Source organism: Oncorhynchus mykiss, chromosome 14 (assembly GCF_057628025.1).
Source record: "Oncorhynchus mykiss isolate SJ-2025 chromosome 14, ASM5762802v1, whole genome shotgun sequence".
Classification (NCBI taxonomy): Eukaryota; Metazoa; Chordata; class Actinopteri; order Salmoniformes; family Salmonidae; genus Oncorhynchus; species Oncorhynchus mykiss.
This window is the reverse complement of record NC_143035.1, coordinates 12,287,501-12,306,943: the sequence shown is the minus strand read 5'-3', so window position 1 is coordinate 12,306,943 and position 19,443 is coordinate 12,287,501. Positions and strand designations below refer to the sequence as shown.

The 19,443-nt window shown below is 43.0% G+C and overlaps 1 long non-coding RNA gene across 1 annotated transcript in view; it reads left to right on the top strand.

Moving 5' to 3' along the window:
* The first annotated feature begins 3,315 nt into the window (after window positions 1–3,315).
* The window catches only part of LOC118938696 (uncharacterized), a 36,238-nt gene continuing 20,110 nt past the window's right edge, over window positions 3,316–19,443 (top strand). Inside the window, exons 1-2 of the long non-coding RNA XR_005035928.2 lie at window positions 3,316–3,728; window positions 7,131–7,196. This is a non-coding gene — a long non-coding RNA (uncharacterized LOC118938696). The remainder of the gene's footprint in view (window positions 3,729–7,130; window positions 7,197–19,443) is intronic.

Below are 19,443 nucleotides of genomic sequence, written 5' to 3'. Positions count from 1 at the left end.
GGCTGATTTCTTTGGATTTTGCCATGATGTCAAGCAAAGAGGCACTGAGTTTGAAGGTAGGCCTTGAAATACATCCACAGGTACACCTCCAATTGACTCAAATGACGTCAATTAGCCTATCAGAAGCTTCTAACAGCATGACATCATTTTCTGGAATTTCCAAGCTCTTCCAAGGCATGGTCAACTTAGTGTATGTGAACTTCTCACCCACTGGAATTGTGATACAGTGAATTACAAGTGAAATAATCTGTCTGTAAACAATTGTTGGAAAAATTACTTGTGTCATGCACAAAGTCGATGTCCTAACCGACTTGCCAAAACTGTAGTTTGTTAACAAGACATTTGTGGAGTGATTGAAAAAAATGTTTCAATAACTCCAACCTAATTGTACGTAAACTTCCGACCTCAACTGTATGCGCACTGCTAGCTTTATTTCCCATGCTGCAGCTAAATCAGAGCTAGCCTATGTTGATTGTACTGGAGACGATCACGAGTGTTTTACCCAAAACCTTATGTTAGAAGAAGGTCAAGAAAATACAACCATACAAGTGAATGTACAGAAATAGATTGTTTCTTGTTCAAAAAAAGAGTTTCTTTCTGCTTATTGAAATGTTCTTTGGGTATTATAAGTCATTGTGCATTTCCTCAGCCAGGTGAATGTTTTAACCCTTTCTGTTGTATGAATGTAGGTACACCATGGTTGACCATAGGACTCTGTACAATACAGTTTGTCATAAGTGCTATAGCCTGGCCATTTGTCTCATTGGTGGTTGGATGTTGCCTCCTATTGCATTTGACAAAGCTTTGACTCTGGGCTAAATGTGAGACCAGCGTTGATTGTATGACAGACAGTGTCTTCCTGTCTGTCCCATAGCTTTTACTATGGATGTAGACATGGCTTTCTAAGATATACTGCATATTAAGGGTGTTCTTATACCCTGCCCGATACATTACCTGTTTATCATTGTATCAATGAACTCGGAAACCATTTAGAATCAAATGTGCTTTCTTGGATGTAGCTGTGTTCTTTTTTTCTTCATCAAGGACATATTTTCATGATTGAGTGCAATGATAAAGGGACTCAAGTGTTAAGATGGTTCTAAGTTTAGTCCTCATTCCTTCTTTACAGGAGTGGCTGGAATATTTTAAACCACTTATATGGATGTAGATGTTGTTATCTTTTTTGTAGTGATTATTTATTCATTGTCTTAATTCTCTAAACCTCTAGTTGATACAGTTTACAAGTTATAGCTCATTTCTGTTTAAACTGAAACTGGCTTTGGTTCTGGGTTCTTTGGAGCTCCATGGTGATATTTAGCAAAGTGCTTTACTTTGCAGTGTCTCTTTCAATGGGCTTCATTTTCAGTTGACTTCGTAATATATTGTCCGTAAACCATTGCGACAATACTCTGCACTAATCATGTGTAGGAGTATGGGCATTTCTCAAAGATACTTAATTGCTCATTGATCCTTATGACTGCAGCTAGGGTTTAGTTTCTCTGAAATCCTCATGTTGAACTCAGGGAATCCCCTTTAAATAGGAGCTACTTTGGAAGGAGTGGTAAAGTGTTTTATGTGTGTACCTATAGCCTATAAGCTGGGTTGACGGAAAAGCCATGCAGATCATTGATTGCCAAAAGAGCCAAAAGGGCGATGCACTATTTACACATTGCTATGACGTTACAGTAGTACAGCGAGCCATATTTAATGTTAGGGCTCCCGAGTGGTGCAGCGGTTTGAGGCACTGCATCTCAGTGCTAGAGGCGTCACTACAGACTCTGGTTTGATTCCAGGCTGTGTCATAACTGGCTGTGATTGGGAGTCCCATAGGGCGGTGCACAGTTGTCCGCGTTAGAGTTTGGTCCGTGGTAGGCCGTCATTGTAAATAATAATTTGTTCTTAACTGACTTGCCTAGTTACATAAATGTTACATTAAAATTCCACACTACATTGTTGGATTTGAAGAACTCTAAGAACGTACCGTTGTGCAGAATTGATATTTCCTCTGAGTTACAATGACTATTCATGATCTTTGTTCTGCATCTATTGTGTGCTTTTTAGCCCTCTCTTCCCTTGTACTGCTCCCTGTATTTCTGAAGGTAATATTTTTGTCTCTTTGCACAGATAACTCTCTCTATCCAGAGCTGGAACTAGCCGTTTGTCGGTTCTGTGCATCCTGTTCTATCTCTGCGACCCTGCAATCTGTGAATTCTGACCCTTGCCAACATATCCAGTGCTCCTGGGCAGGGCATGGTGTGGGTGCCGGGCCGTAGGTGCCAAGCGGCCTACAATCTGGGGAGCTTTGCGGTGCCGTGCTGTGGTACAGGGGTGTAGGTGGAGCATTTGTGAATGGTGCTCAGCCATTCTCTTCCGGCACTGTGCTGCTCCCTGGCACTTCCTGGCCTTTGATGGAGCACAGCCAGCCGGTATGGTGCTTCTCTCTCTCTGACCCTTTGCAGTGTGTCTCTCTCCCAGGCTTTCACAAACACAACCTCTGCTCCCAGAGAAGGATATAAAATGAATGAAAATGAGGCTATTTGCCTCTTTCGCTTTCCCTCTCTCCCCCTCTATCTATATCTTTCTTTCTCCCTCAGTCTCTCTCCGTTTTTCTCTCCATGAACCCTGTAAACTCATACCTTGGGTGGGTCTCCAAACATTGGGTAAACATTGCCTCCACATTGTAAACAAGACAGTTTGAACAACTCCTGTCAGGGAAAGTATTATGAAAGATGGATGGTTCCTAACTATACTTATGTCTGACACTGACTACTACTAGAACTTTGATGGATGATGCAATATTGATTAATTTGAATACTGAAAATAACTCAGAGCTCATGAATATATGATGTAAAAGCCTGAGTTCACCAGCAAATATACCAGTGGGGCACCGTCAGGGCCCTATACGCCCCCAGTGAGGGCCTAAGGATAGATACAAATCTGTATATATTTTTATATATTATAATTTGTCATTTTGTTTTCATTGGTTTAATATTTTTTTTTGTCTTAATTGTAATTATCTTCCTATTGAATTTCTTACGTTTGTGTTGGAAAAAGAAGGGCTAATATCCAAGAGCAAAAATGTTTTTCTTTGGTAGTCTCTTGGTAGAAATAATCTAGCTGGGCTCAACGCTCATTGGCTAGGTCCTCAGGCTTTGAATAGACGGTGCCAGCCAATGTCATTGACGTTGACTTCAATTAGAGCAGCATTTTGGAATGACAGTAGAATCAACCAATCACAAATTGTCTTGTAATAGGTGGGACAATTGTATGTAATTGGGCCTTGAGGCACTAATTCAGAGCTAATTGCGAGCCTTATCTTGTTTTCTCAAGCTTGAGCCTAGCTAGCTGGCTATCTTTTTGCAGTGAGTGTATGTAGCGACGGCAGTGGCAACTGCAGGGAGAGTAATCGAGGACGATGTGGTGACTAAATCGCCCTTTTCAAGACTAACTTTTAATGAATAGTTCAATCTTGTACATACCTGGAGACCAACTCCTGCACTGCCTGATTTGGTGCCACGAGGAAAGAGTTTTGAAAGGCATTTTCAAGTTAATAATTATGAGCGCTATCCGTGGATAACCTGCTGTGAGCTGACAAAAGCTTTACTCTTGGAATTGCCTACTCTTCAGCACAGATAATAGCTCAAGCTGGACAACTGGTTTCAAAGATTTAGCCTGTTTGACAGTCAGCACTTCGACACCAAAACTCAACTTCACACCTGCGAGCTACAGTGAGTTAAAAATATTTGGGGAACAAGACTAGACCTTCTTCTTAACGAGCAGTGGCGGAATGAGACACTTGCTCACAATAATGAAGTCAGACACAACAGGGAGATTCTAAAGTGCCTTATTCCATACGGTTGTGTTTTTAGGCAAGCAAGAATTTGCATTCAGAGGACACGTGGAGGGTAAAGAATCAGCTAATAGGGAAACTACTTGGAAATACTGGAATGCTTGGCTGAGTATGACAGCACGTTAAACTGCCATTTGGCTACGGCTACCGTTTTCACAGGCACTTCCAGCCAAATCCAAAATGACCTGGTACACGCGGTTGCGAATGTAATGACAGGAAAATTGAAGAAAATCATTTTTTTTCTCATCTTGGTGGCCTAGCAGCGTTTTTCTCAAGATCTGTCAAACGAAGAAAACTACTGGATGAAATATGCCATCAAAGACTATCCAGAGTGGCGCCATGGAACTTCTCCTCACGCTTAGTTTGCACTGTGTATGAAAAAACAGCGGAACTCATTGATCTCTATGAATACATAGGGTGCCATCACGTTGCTTTTGATGAAGACACAGCTCACAGCGCAGATGGACACATGGTGCACATAACAAGCTTCGAGTTCTGCTTCCTGCTATCGGCGATCTACGCCATGTTTGCAAACTCCGACGTGCTGTTTGGAATATTGCAGAACAGGGAGTTTGACATGCAGTTCTGCTTGTCCAGGGTGGACGACTTCTGCAACACCACAGAGAGGGAAAAAGGAACATTCGATATCACCTACGAGGACACTGAGTGAGACCAGAAGTTCCAAGGGGGCGCAGGACACATGTGCAAGGAGACGTTTGTGGCCAGTACCAACAGCTACACAGTGTGATCACCGTCAACATTGTCACTCAGCTAAGGAACAGGTTCAATAACCATGAAATGCTCATGTTCCTTTCCCTCCTTGACCCACAAAAGTTCCCAATAGATAGGGAAACACCAAACTTTCCAAACGCTCCACTTTCTCCAGCAGAAAAGACTAATTGATAGTATGCACCAATTGTATCTGCTTACCTGTCTAGTTTGGATCATTCCGGTGTCCACTGCATCAGTAGAAATAACAATTTCGGCACTAAAAAGGATACAGACATATGCCAGGAACACCACTGGACAGGCCCGACTGTCAGCCCTGGCTTTAATCACAATCGAAAAATAACTTATTTTGGATTTAAAATCCAAAGACAACCTGCCCATTTTATAAAGAAGGACAGGAGAATGGACTTCGGTTTTAAATGATAATCATAATGGTGAAAGGACTTTTGGTTTTAATCTAGAGCTTGATTTTTGTTGCTATGTCGTTCATATCATTTTGAATACAATGTGTAAAATATTATTTCAACTTTAGATCACTCGTTGTGTGGTAAAAACAAAGGTAATGACGTTTCGTGTGGTGATGCATTTTTTTATTGTTGCATGCTAGAGATAGAACATCGAATACAGCGCAACTTTTTTCTCTCTGACAGCATATACTGTCCGTGGTCTTGTAAACAATGTGAGTAGTTGTGTGGTTGAATTTATTCCGCCACTATTTGAGTGACTGTTTGTTTTGGCAAATACTTCTTTGAAACAACGCAACTGTATTTTCTTCTAAAGTGCTTCCTGCTATTGATTTTTGCAACCGTTGTGTACGTGTGCTGCTTCTGCGAGCCACAGCCAAGGCGTGGCTTAGGACCGTTTCACTCTGTCATCAAAGAATTGCTTCTCCTACATATTGTAGGTCTGGAAAAGAAAAGTCTCAATTCATGCTCTGTATACACAGGCATCCGAGTTCCCTATCTATACTTATGAAGTCAGATATTTTTCCGCAACTGAGGGCCTAGCTCCAATAGTCACGGTTCGTCACTGGAATATACAGCAATATACATGGCTCACTCGGGATACGTTATCAGAGTCGATACAGCCACCTGGTTTCTTCACGCATCACACCAACAAAAACTGGTAAGAAGAAGGGCGGGGGTGTATGCCTTATGATTAACGAGTTGTGGTGTGATCATAACAACATACAGGAACTCAAGTCCTTTTGTTCACCTGACCTAGGATTTCTTGCAATCAAATGCTGTCCGCATGATCTACCAAGAGAATTCTCTTAGATTATAATAACAGTCGTGTGTACCCCCCCCCAAGCAAACACCTCGACAGCCCTGAAAGAACTTCATTGGACTATGTAAACTGGAAACCACATATCCCGAGGCTGCATTTATTGTAGCTGGGGATTTTAACAAGGCTAATCTGAAAACAAGGCTCCCAAAATGTTATCAGCATATCGAATGCGCAACCCAGGCTGGAAAAAACCTGGATCATTGTTACTCTAACTTCCACGACGCATACAAATCCTTCCCTCGCCAAATCTGACCAGGACTCCATTTTGTTGCTCCCAGCCTATAGACAGAAACTAAAACAGGAAACGCCGTGCTCAGGTCTGTTCAACGCTGGTCCGACCAATCTGATTCCATGCTTCAAGATTACTTTGATCACGTGGACTGGGATATGTTCCGGATAGCGTTGAACAACAACATTGATGTATATGCTGATTCAGTGTGCGAGTTTATTAGCAAGTGCATCGGTGATGTTGTACCCACGGCGACTATTCAAATCTTCCCCAACCAGATTGGATTGATGGCAGCATACGCGCAAAACTGAAAGTGCGAACCATTGCTTTTAATCAGGGCAAGGCGACTGGAAACATGACCGAATACAAACAGTGTAGCTATTCCCTCTACAAGGCAAAGTTGGAGACTTTTATCTCCCTCACCAACTTCAAACATCTGCTATCTGAGCAGCTAACCGAGCGCTGCAGCTGTACATAGTCTATCGGTAAACAGCCCACCCATTTTTACCTACCTCATCCCCATACTGTTTTTATTTATTTACTTTTCTGCTCTTTTGCACACCAATATACCTGTACATGACCATCTGATCATTTATCACTCCAGTGTTGTTAATCTGCAAAATTGTAATTATTCGCCTACCTCCTCATGCCTTTTGCACACAATGTATATAGACACCCCTTTTTTTCTACTGTGTTACTGACTTGTTAATTGTTTACTCCATGTGTAACTCTGTGTTGTCTGTTCACACTGCTATGCTTTATCTTGGCCAGGTCACAGTTGCAAATGAGAACTTGTTCTCAACTAGCCTACCTGGTTAAATAAAGGTGAAATAAAATAAATAAAATAAATAAAAAATCAAACAAGCTAAGCGTCAGTATAGAGATAAAGTAGAGTTGCAATTCAATGGCTCAGACATGAGAGGTATGTGGCAGGGTCTACAGTCAATCATGGACTACAAAAAGAAAACCAGCCAGGTCGTGTACCTCAATGTCTTGCTCCCAGACAAACTAAACAGCTTCTTTGCTCGCTTTCAGGACAATATACTACCACCGACACGGCCAGCAACCAAAACCTGCGGGATCTCCTTCACTGCAGCCAATGTGAGTAAAACATTTAAACGTGTTAACACTTGCAAGGCTGCTGGCCCAGACGGCATCCCTAGCCGTGTCCTCAGAGCATGCGCAGACCAGCTGGCTAGTGTGTTTATGGACATATTCAATCAATCCCTTTCCCAGTCTGCTGTTCTCACATGTTTCAAGAGGGCCACCATTGTTCCTGTTCCCAAGAAAGCTAAGGTAACTGAGCTAAACGACTATCGCCCTATAGCACTCACTTCCGTCGTCATGAAGTGCTTTCACCTCCACCCTACCGGACACCCTAGACCCACTCCAATTTGCTTACCTCCCCAATAGGTCCACAGACGATGTAGTCGCCATCACACTGTGCAAACATGTATGGCAATTTAGCTAGTTAGCTTGCACTTTCTAGCTAATTTGTCCTATTTAGCTAGCTTGCTGTTGCTAGCTAATTTGTCCTGGGATATAAACATTCAGTTGTTATTTTACCTGAAATGCACAAGGTCTTCTACTCTGACAATTAATCCACACATAAAACGACCAACCAAATCGTTTCTAGTCATGTCTCCTCCTTCCAGGCTTTTTCATCTTTAAACTTATATGGTGATAGGCATCTAAACTTTCATAGCATTACCACGACTACCGGCAATAGTTTGTCATTCAATCACCCACGTGGGTATAACCAATGAGGAGATGGAACGTGGGTACCTGCTTCTAAAAACCAATGAGGAGATGGGAGAGGCAGGAGTTGCAGCGCGATCTGCGTCAGAAATAGAAAGGAGTTCTATTTTAGCCCTTGGCATCGCAGACGCTCGTTGGCGCACGCGAGCAGTGTGGGTGCAATATTTGAATAACATGGATTTCTAAATTTATTTTGCGATGCTTACGCGACGTGTACGGTTTGGTTAGCATGTAATTGAGGTGTATATTAATCTCACATTCCAGTGTTCGAACACGTAAACAAGGCTGCATGGGATTTCTCTACTCCGTGCAGCCAATGGCAATGTCCGCTTTAGGTATCATTCCAAGAGCCATTTATGGATTTGTCAACTCTATCTCAGTTCCATTCTATGTTAATGTATTGCCATTTGTAAATATGAGTACTGTACATACATTGGAATATCTCTTACCCCGACCATGAAATTGTTATTTGTCACCTCTGACACCTACTATGTTCTTGAACAGATTACTATCTAGTCGAAACCCCTCTAGGGGTTAAAAACTTTTCTGAGGTCAGATCTTAGCTATTGAATGGCACTTATCTAGCAATATCCTCCAGTTGAAATACCATAGTAAATATTAGCAATTCATACAACCCTGTCATAACAAATTATTCAAATGAATAAGCTTTGAAGACATATCTTATCAGAGTGAGAGATTACTTTTCTCTCTCTGGGAGCTTCACCAAGCAAAGCACACCTTCCCTCACTCTCCCTTCAACCCATTTCCTCTGAGCCTGAGTGGCTTTTCAGCCGTCGCAGGGTTAAAATATGTGTAATACCCGGGGACCAAACACATGGTCGGAAAGGAGGCCAGTTTATTTTTCTTACTTCCCTGACCTGTCTGGATTTGATCCCATGAGCTATCGTTTCTAGACCTTGCCATTTCTTTTTATTTTCATCTACAAATGGCACTGTTCATTTCCCCCAAGATAATCAGTTTGCAAATTATTTCAGACAAATGTAGCACTTCAGGAAATAGCAGGAATTATTTTCTGAAAGGTTAAGCAAAAATATTATATTTCACATTTCAGGGACACATACTTCCATAAGGACGAAGCTTTCGCTTAATTAAGCATGGGTTTTGTATAGCAACCCAGAACGTTATTCGAAACAATGTGCATTTTTCGGAAATGTGAACAAATAACAGGAAGCCATTTTGAGAATTTGGGGTTCATGATTGAGTCAATGAATGAAGAAGGCCTTCCTTGGTCAGTCTTTCTGCTGGCCTGTAGTCTAGTCCTTAATGCAGCGGTCTGGCTGTCATAGACAGGGCCTGAAGGAAGTGCTTGATACTGTCAGCCGGTGTTTGGCTCCGACTGGGCGATGGAAAATCTATGTCAGTTTGGATTCCCGGCGCTCCGGATAGGGCTTTGGCCACAGCAGGATCCTTCCCGCTTGAGCCTGAAAAGACCTGGCGTCTTCCATTTCGCCGAAGCTCCCTGGCTGTCTCCAAGGAAACCAGGAATTCTGCAGGAATAGTAGACCACCAGGGGTGGAAAGAGGACTGAAATATCCTGCTCAATTAGAAGGACTGTTACTTTAATGACATTTTACTGAAGTAGAAATACAATGACTGATTACTAAAACAATTATCAAAAAAGTACAAGTACTCGGAAAACTACTCAATTACAGTAATGAGAGAAGTTGTAATTAGTTACTTCAAACCTCTGAAGACCAGGAGGGTTGGGAATATTAAGAGAAAAGAAAAACATGCTCTCTCATTTCAGATCATCAAGTTTTCTTAGGGGCTCCTGAGTGGCACAGATATCTAAGGCACTGCATCTCAGTACTAGAGGGGTCACTACAGATCCTGGTTCGATTCCAGGCTGTATCACAACTGGCCATGATTGGGATTCCCATCGTCATCTGTGTTTGACCGGGATAAGCTGTCTTTGTAAATAAGAATTTGTTCTTAACTGACTTACCTAGTTAAAAAGTAACATACATAATTTATTTTTAAATGACAAATATACAGTTCAAGTCGGAAGTTTATATACACTTTTGTGCCTGTTTCCTCCAGCATCTTCACAAGGTCCTTTGCTGCTGTTCTGTGGGATTGATTTGCACTTTTCGCACCAAAGTACGTTCACCTCTAGGAGACAGAATGCGTATCCTTCCTGAGCGGTATGACGGCTGCGTGGTCCCATGGTGTTTATACTTGTGTACTATTGTTTGTACAGATGAACGTGGTACCTTCATGCGTTTGGAAATTGCTCCCAAGGATGAACCAGACTTGTGGAGGTCTACAATTTTTGGGGGATTTTCCCATGATGTCAAGCAAAGAGGCACTGAGTTTGAAGGTAGGCCTTGAAATACATCCACAGGTACACCTCCAATTGACTCAAATGATGTCAAATATTTTCCAAGCTGTTTCAAAGCACAGTCAACTTAGTGTATGTAAACTTCTGACCCACTGGAATTGTGAGACCGTGAATTACAAGTGAAATAATGTGTCTGTAAACAAATGTTGGAAATATTACTTGTGTTATGCACAATGTAGATGTCCTAACCGACTTGCCAAAACTATAGTTTGTTAACAGGAGATTTGTGGAGTGGTTGAAAAACAAATTTTAATGACTCCAACCTAAGTGTATGTAAACTTCCGACTTCCACTGTATATACTAATTAATAATAATTAGGTGGGTGCTTATATTTTTCCTGTTTCATACATGTACAAGTGTGTATTAATACGCATGAGTGAATTGGAAATGTACTTTTTGCGTACCCCAACTCTCCTTGAGACACCCTCTGAAAGTGGGGTCAGGCCAGGGTCAGTACAGTACATACGGGTACTCCTCCTCTAAATAACTGTTAGAAAATGAAGACTTCTTCTATGAAAATGTATCATTGTATTAGGGGGAGAGGTATTTTGGGGATACTGTGGTTTAACTGGATCATACCTCTGAATTGGACACTTAACAGAGCTAACGCTGACACTATCGTCACTATCATCAATCTCAACATAAAGATAATCACTGTAATAGCTAGCCTCTTCCTAGTATTCCTCCTCATCATCCCTACCACCAGCACAACCACCAGCACAACTTCCACCCTAATCTGCATCACAACAACTCTGGCCCCTCTAAAACTTTTGTTTGTTTAAAAATTTGAAGAGGCTGTTTCCCTTTGACCGTAATGTATCGCTACATTCGCCCCCACTGCATCGGCTTAATGTGCACTTAGTATGCAGGCAAGGGCCTCATTAAAATGCAAAGTGCGTTCTGGGAAAACTAGCTCATCTGTAAACACGGAACTGTGATTTTCTCCGACCGAGCCGGAGCAAAACGGAAGCAGGCGGCTCCTCTCCCTCTCTCCCTCTTTCCTTGGTGCTCCATGGAAGGATGTCTCAATCCAGAGGGGCTGGAACTCGATCGGACACAGCAAGGCCTCTAAATTATGCAGGCTGGAACAGTGAGGCATTGTTTCACTTTTAGCAGGGACTAATCTCTCCTCTTATGTGTTTTCCCTCTTTGTTTTTTTAACTTATTTACGGAGTGCGATCCCTCTCTCTGCTTTGTCCCACGATGTTAAATATTTAGAAGATGCTGTCGTGTCGAATGCCTCTCACCCTGGTTGTGCTACCGGTCTGGGCTGATGGTAATGGAATGAGAGCAGCGCATTTAGAGAAACACAAAGTGTTTGCTTAGTGATTTAATAAAACAAAGAGGTATTAAAATGTGATCCGGACCAGTCTGTCACTTAGGGAGTGTGTCTCAAAGCCTACTTTGATCCTCTCCTACGGAAGGCTTTGTTCACTGCAACTACCGACCTAGGCGGTTCAATGTAATTTGGAGATGCAACGTGCGTTTTCAGTGAACTACACATACATCTATGTTTTGCTCTTTGATGCCCATCAGGTTCATATGAGGAAAATTAGATACAATGAAAAAAAAAAATGGATCCAATACAGGAAAACCAAGTCAGGAAAAATTGAATACATATAAAAAACAAATCAATCAGACCAATAAACAGCATGTTCTGATGTTCTTGTAGCATGAATTCCTGAGGTGCTTCAGTAAACAACCCTACTCAGTAGCCACTTCAACATCCACAAGTAGTTTACCATGGAATCAATCGTCCTCTTCTTTCTACTGTAGCTGTTGAGAGATGAATGAATATCATTTTGTGAATTTTCCAGTAACTATGGCTTTCCATATCTGTAAAAAAAAAAATATCCCTACAAAATGCATTACCCTGTCTGGTGCCATTGGGCAGATTGTCAAATATTATAAAGTATATATTAAAAATTCTGTGTGACGTCTCATGTGTAGACACTGTGCCTGCTCATGCAAATAAATTCATGAATATTTAACAGAGATGCAAATGAGTACACATGACAAGCAAGGCTTTTAGCTTGGAATTTAATTATAAGTGTAGTCGCTTGCAAATGAGTTTACTTTTTCCCTTTCCTTTTCTTTCTTTCACTCCTTTTCCCTTCACAATATTCCCTATAACCAATTATGTTCCCCATGTTATGAATTCCAATATCTCTGGTGTGACAGGAGGAGGAAAATACTTCTCTATTCCAAATACACATCTCGTATTTTATACAACAAAGTTGCTCTCGTTCGTGGCAGAGAGAGAAGCAACTGAGATGGTAAACGGGGTCTATGCACCAGGTTTTATCGTGTTATGTTCTGACATTCTGATTGTCCAACTTCTAGGTTTCAACCTTCAGGGTGAGTGACTAACCATGATAAGAGATTGGTTAAGACGAGCGGCGAGTCCACTCATTAAAAAAAAGAAGGAAAACTCTCCCTCTTTTCTCTTTTTTTTCTCCCGTGGCCTAGTTTGGTAGAGGCCCTTATACGACGTGACTGTTCATTAGCACGTCTCAAATAAAGGTAACGCAGAAGGTTGGCCCTAACGCCAAGGTCAAGGACTTTTTAAAGTCTAGGCCAGACAGCTCTCCCTTTGTAGCTCTTTCACCTCTTTATTTTTTCTGTTCTGTTTTTTTATCCTCCATTCACAGGAAGGATGAGCCTCTTTCAGGCTGGAGAGATTGTGTTGTGTCTGTCTCGCATACAGACTTCACCAAGCTTGATATTTAGAGTTTCCAGAATCAGACAGCTAGAGACAGAGATGATAGCTCGGGAAAGGTGATTGTCCTGCAGGATTCATCTCCTCCTAACACACCACACTGTATCTAGGTCTCCTTGCGGCAATTTAGGACCTTTCTAATCTCATATAGTTTTTCAAGATTATAACATGAAGTAAACCTGATCTGAGTCTCTAAGACACTTTCAAATTACTCTGAGGTGTATATGACAGTGCTAGAGAGTCTGAAAGGGACGTTATACTGGAAAGTGAGACTTGTCAGAGACTCCAAAACGTATTCGACCCAACGGCAGCACTCATGGCCCTTGAAGTACACACCCGCAGCACTTTGTCTATGTGTCGGTACAGAGAGGAAGGGTTGTAAATAGCACTTCATCTAATTCTCCGTCGTTGAAAGGCCACGGAAATGGCTGCTTTATAGCAGGCAGGGTGAGAAATCTCCTCCTCGTCGATACTAATGCCGACCCAGGCGGTTGAGGAAGAGGCCAGGGGCCAATCAATAGGAGACATATAAAGTATTTCAGATGGTTTCATGGGGTCTGTGTGAAGCATCACTATTTATTTGAGTCTCTGTTGGAGACAGACGGCAGAGTGGAGGAAGGGAGGAGTTGTCTTTGTCCGAGTTGTTGAGGAAGACAAACTGGGGTGAACTTTACTGGGCGGAGAGGAGGTCAAAGAGACAGAGGAAAGGAGGAGAGGAGGCAGGACTGATTTAGTGGGCAGTGAAAATGTTTGGTATGAATCACAGAGTAAAGGACAATCAAGTAAATAATGCTTCAGGGAAGGGATTTGCCCATGAGCGCCACCATAACGCATGAGAGGTCATGAGGTCCAGAAAATGGTGTCTCTGTAATCAAACACCCAACAAACAGCAACCACTATAACCAAAATTGGATCACTAAGTCTCTCTCCTTCCCATCTCAAGCCCTCTCCCCTTCTCTTCCCTGTTCCCTGTCCCACTCCCTCCTCGCCCATCTCTCAGGCCCTTTCCCCCTCTCAAGCCCCTCCTCCTCTCTCCCCTCCCCTGTCCCCACTCCCCCCTCTCCCATCTCTCAGGCCTTCTCCCCCTCTCAGGCCCCTTCCCCTCTCTCCCCTATCCCCTCTCCCCTTTCTCAAGCCCTCTCCCCCCTCTCAGGCCCAGAGCGCCTGTGGCTGTGTGTGTGTGGCCGTGGGTTAATCATTCTCTCTGGTCTGCCTCTCTCTTTCTCTTTCTCTGCTGTAATTGGGTCAAGTGGAACCTTATAACACTCAAGTAGCAGGCTGACCTAATGTGGACCCATCTCCTCACCCCCTTTTCCCCTCATCATCATCCACAACCCTGCCTCCCTGCTCCTCATCATCCCCCTACCCGTGACCCTCGACCACAACCCTCACCTCCATATCCCATCTCTCCTCATCCCACGGCCCTTCTCCTTAGCCCTCCTGCCACTCTCCCTCTTCTCATCCCCTTTTCTGCCCTCATTCCTCACTCTAATGGAGATGTGATGGAGGGAGAAGAGAGGAGAGAGAGAAGGAGAAGGAATGAAACATTGACATGGGAAGCTCCTACAGTTTATTTCATATCAAAGTCAGGATTCATTTGGCCCTGCTTGCCCAGGTCTGCACAAGTTTAGACAGGGGCCAGACCATCAATTAGAAAGTAATTGTGGAGCTAAAGTATGTGTATTTTTGTGTGTTATATGAGTGTGTGTCTGTTTGGTTGATGCCAGACAGAGAGAGAGAAAGCATTCCCCAGAACACACTTGTGGTTGGCCTTGGGTCAAGGGTTTTAACTTGATTCTACATGGATTCGACCTACCGTATCTCATTCATTGCCATGAGGATAGACCACAACATACTGTCAGCCATTTTATGGTAAGAGAGGAGCAGTCAGAAACACCTGGTTCAGACATCTCTGCCTGTAGATGGTCTCTGTCTCTTCCTGTCTGGGGTTGTACTGGCCATGCAACTAGACACATACACTGAGTGTAAAAAACATTAAGAGCACCTGGTTTTTCCATGACATAGACTTAGCAGGTGAATCCAGGTGAAAGCTATGATGCTTTAATGATGCCACTTGTTAAATCAATTTCAATCTGTGTAGATAAAGGGTAGGAGACAGGTTAAAGAAGGATTTTTAAGCCTTCAGTCAATTGAGACATGGATTGTGTCTGTGTGCCATTCAGAGGGTGAATGGGCAAGACAATAGATTTAAGTGCTTTTGAAAGGGGTATGGTAGTAGGTGCCAGGCGCACCGGTTTGTGTCAAGAACAGCAATGCTGATGGGTTATTTACGCTCAACAGTTTCCAGTGTGTATCAAGAATGGTCCACCACCCAAAGGACATCCAGCCAACTTGACAAAATTGTGGTATCATTGGAGTAAACATGGGCCAGCATCCCTGTGGAATGCTTTTGACACCTTGTAGAATCCATGTCCCAACTAATTGAGGCTGTTCGGAGGGCAAAAGGGGGAGGGGTGCAACTCAATATTAGGAAGGTGCTCTTGACATGTTGTACAATCAGTGTGGCTCAGATGGTAGAGCATGGTGCTTGCAAAGATGTATGAACTTACTACTGTAAGTTGCTCTGGATAAACACGTCTGCTGAATGACTACAATGTGCATGGTGTATTCTATGAAGGAGATACCATATGTAATGAACAATTAAAAATGGTATATTTCTGCATTGCCCAAATTCCCATAGTAGGGAAATGTCACAACAAACAGATAGTCATTTGATTTCTAATGACTAGTGATTCACTGGCGACAGTGTTCTTCTGGACTGTGACTCAGACTAGGCTGTGTGTCCAGCCAGCCGCTGACCTCAATCCTGGGCCAGCCTCTGTGCTACAGTCATAGTGTCAGCCCTGACCTAAATCTCTCTTCTATTCAATCTTCCATTCTCTCTTTTATATTCTCTCTCGGCGTCGGTCTCCCTCTCCTATTCTCTTGTTTTTTCCTCTCTGTCTCTGCCACCCCTCGCTTTATCTCCTGCTTTCTAAGTGAAGTAGTGTAGGAAAGCTGAATGTTCCCATCCGAGCGGGAATATTGGACTAATGGCGTCCGTGGCGTGGACACAGTGGTTCCTCTTCATGTCTCTAGTGTATTATCCTGACAGCTGGAAGACTAAGTTTGTCAGTCTCTCCTCTCTCTCTCTCTCTCCCTCTCTCTCGCAATCTGTCTTTCTCCCACTCCCCTCTCTCTCTCTTAAATTCAAATGGCTTTATTGGCATGGAAAGTGTTACCAAATACATTGCCAAAGCAAACATATAGACATATAAAATCAATGATGACGCAGATATATAATAATAGGACCAATAATAATACTCAGTGAGTAGTAACAATTAACAGGACACTACAGTAAGAAATAGTGAGAAAGACACAGACAGCAATGTTATTGCTTTGGATGGCCGTTCCACTGGCTGTCCCTATGGGTGTGGCAGGAAGCTACATATTTTGCAGCTAATATGGCACAAAGGTCGTTTTTTTTGTCGCCAATAGTTATTAGATTTCTCTTTCCCTCTCTCTCTCTCTATCTTCCCCTCTTCCTCTTCTCTTCCCTCTCCCACCCTCTCTCCTGATATCACAATTGAAACTGCCTGTAACACAGAATCTGTCTTTTCAGCATCACTCATAGCTGTCATATAGACTTTCATGCAATTTCACCTGTCAAAAGACTTTAATACAATTTCAGACCCAATTTGCATCCCATTTTCACCAATTTATAACATCAAGCTAAGGTTGTTTCCCCTGCAGAGCTGGCTGATGGAGCCGAGCCAGAGGGCCTGCTGGATGGTAGGCAGTAACCAAACTGCAGTGATAGTGTTCCGTGTGTGTTAGCTGTCTTTTTAAGGCCGTGCCGTGTCCTCATCCCCCTCCTCCACCCCCCTCTGCACCAGAGGACCAATTTCCTCTGTTATTGTCTGCAGCTGTTCTGTCCTTGATCCGCCATCTTCCTCCGGCGCTGTAAAACACTGACGAACCCCCTTCAGGACACTTTCAACAACCAAAGAGCATAAAAGATCCTTAACTGAGTCTCCCTCAATTACATTGACACAGCTGATGGGGAGAAAGGAAAAACAGACCATTAAAAAAAAGAAAAAAGAAGGGAAGGCAATTGTAGGCAACTAGGCAGAAGCCTGGCGGTAATGAGAGAAACGTTTATAGGGCAAGCGGGGCCCGCTAAAGAAAACGACAACGAGAACCGCTAAAAGGGGCCTAACAGTATGACTTTGTCTGTTTTACTGTAAGAGAGCAGACAGGCTTGAAGTGATTAATTTAGCTCTGAGCTCTGTCCTGAGTACTGCCTCATCTCTTCTGTACCTAAGCGTCTCTAGCCTCTAACAAGAGCAACTAGCTCTCACCTCAGAATTAGACGTTCATCCATGTTTCTCAAACTTCAAATTTCAAAGTTGTTGCAAATCTCAAAAGTGTTTACGGTTAAGTTTAGGCATTAAGTCCAAAACCTTAAGGTTAGGCATTAACTCTGAATGGTTAAGGTAAGGGTTAAGGTTAGGGATAGGCTTAAAACAAACATAGCTGGATTTGAACAGGATTACAACCATCCGCCATCCCTGTCCACAACACACTAGAAAAACCCAAACTTACTTGAAGGTAGCAGCTCTCGCTGTTGCCCCTAGTGGCCGCTTTCCACATCCTCTCCCGACGTACTCAGATATGGATTGACGTCGAATACTGACTTGTATCACAGGTGACCTGGCTGAAAAAGATAGATGAAGGGAGCAGACGAGAGTGTTACTAATCTGCTACTAATAGTCTCCTCATGAGAAAGGGGACAGTCTTATTGGAGAAAATGAGCCTGCAGTCATATCTTTATGTAATCCGGTAATTGAACATTGACTACTTGGTGAGAACTTAAGTGTTCATTAATTAACCAATTCACAATTAACAAAAATGGCCAATTAACATAGACACACTAAATATGAATACATATGCAGTGTTTTCACACACACAATTCACGAACGCACACACACATGCGTGAACACACACACACACACACACACACACACACTACAAGCTATTGTACCTGAGCTGAGCTTCCAGACTCCAAAATAAAGATAAAGCACTCGGAGGCGTGATGTCCAGTGAGAGGTGGGAGATTAGTCACACCTGATCCCCAGGTGCCCCTGGCAACCTAACTCAGGTGTGTTCTTTACAAGATGGCCTCCAGCCCTGCATGCTCCAGAAAGCCAAACAGCCAACGACAAGGAGAGAAAAGAACCTATCATTGCTTCGGTTGGCTTTCACCTCCGGATGTTTTCTGCAACAACAAGGTGGATATACGTATTTTTAGATTCCACCCTCAGTGCTTCTGTTTCAATTTAGAGATTTCAGACATTCAGAGATGTTGATGGGTTTTCCAGGACAGGACCCACCTCTGTGTCTTCCTGTATATGTTTCCAGTAACACCTCAGTCACTCAGTATGTACTAGAAATACCACTTTCTGGCAGTAAATAACATAGCCTGTCATTCATATCCAAAACCATAGGGGCAAATATCTACCCACTTTCATCCCAAACATAAAACAACATTTAAAAAGAACCTGTGTCTGAAATTAGCTATTTCTTCTAATGCCTAGTCAAGAGCCCCTGCATGCGCTTCATTAGTGTGATGAAATTGAGTGTGTGGCTTTCACAGGGCTAATATTTCAAAGAGACTATCAATCATGTATCAGGCTGTCTGGGGGAGAAGCAGGCTGTCGTCGACTGGCTGTCAGAGCGGTGCTTCCAGAATATACACCCCTAGATACACCGCAGGTAGAGAGGATTATAGGCAATGTAACAGTGAGCCTCTCCTTAGATCTCTCTTAGGATGAGTCCCTAATAATGTCACATTTATACACATGTATACATGCACATCTTCACACACGCTGTTTAATTGATTGACCGATTGATGTCGGATGTACCTGTACTCTGAAGCCTTAATGTTAACTTCCATTTCATATTAGTCTATTCTACTCCATTACAGAAGCCCTAGACTACAGTATACGAATGGCAGGACATTCTATTGAATGTACCACTAGATGCTGAGTGTGGCCATATTTCAACCTACCACAGTCAGTGTATCTAACGTCCTGCTGGAAGTAATCAGGCGAGACGCAGCAGGTGGGGAGGTCCACAGCAGTGCTATCCCCTCACCATGGCGACAGGCATCTGGTCAGCCAAAGGTAGTCCTCATGGTCTCAGCCAACATCCACAATGACTGGTCAGCCATGGCCAGACCTCCGACTGTATAGCTGGCTCAGGTCCTACACCCACACCGAGGCCTAATACTCCTGAGTGGACTCCTTTCCTCGCTTTTTCTCTCCTCTCGCCTCTCTTCCTGGTCTTATAGCTTCTCAATTTATATCCTGTAATCCTCATTATTCATATTCACTGGCCAATCATATTCCTCTAAGACACAGAATGCAGATAGTTCAGGTCAGGAATGGAGGAACCTAGTTAAGGCTGCTGGGGTAATGTGAGGTAGGACCGATAATATGTGTAACCTT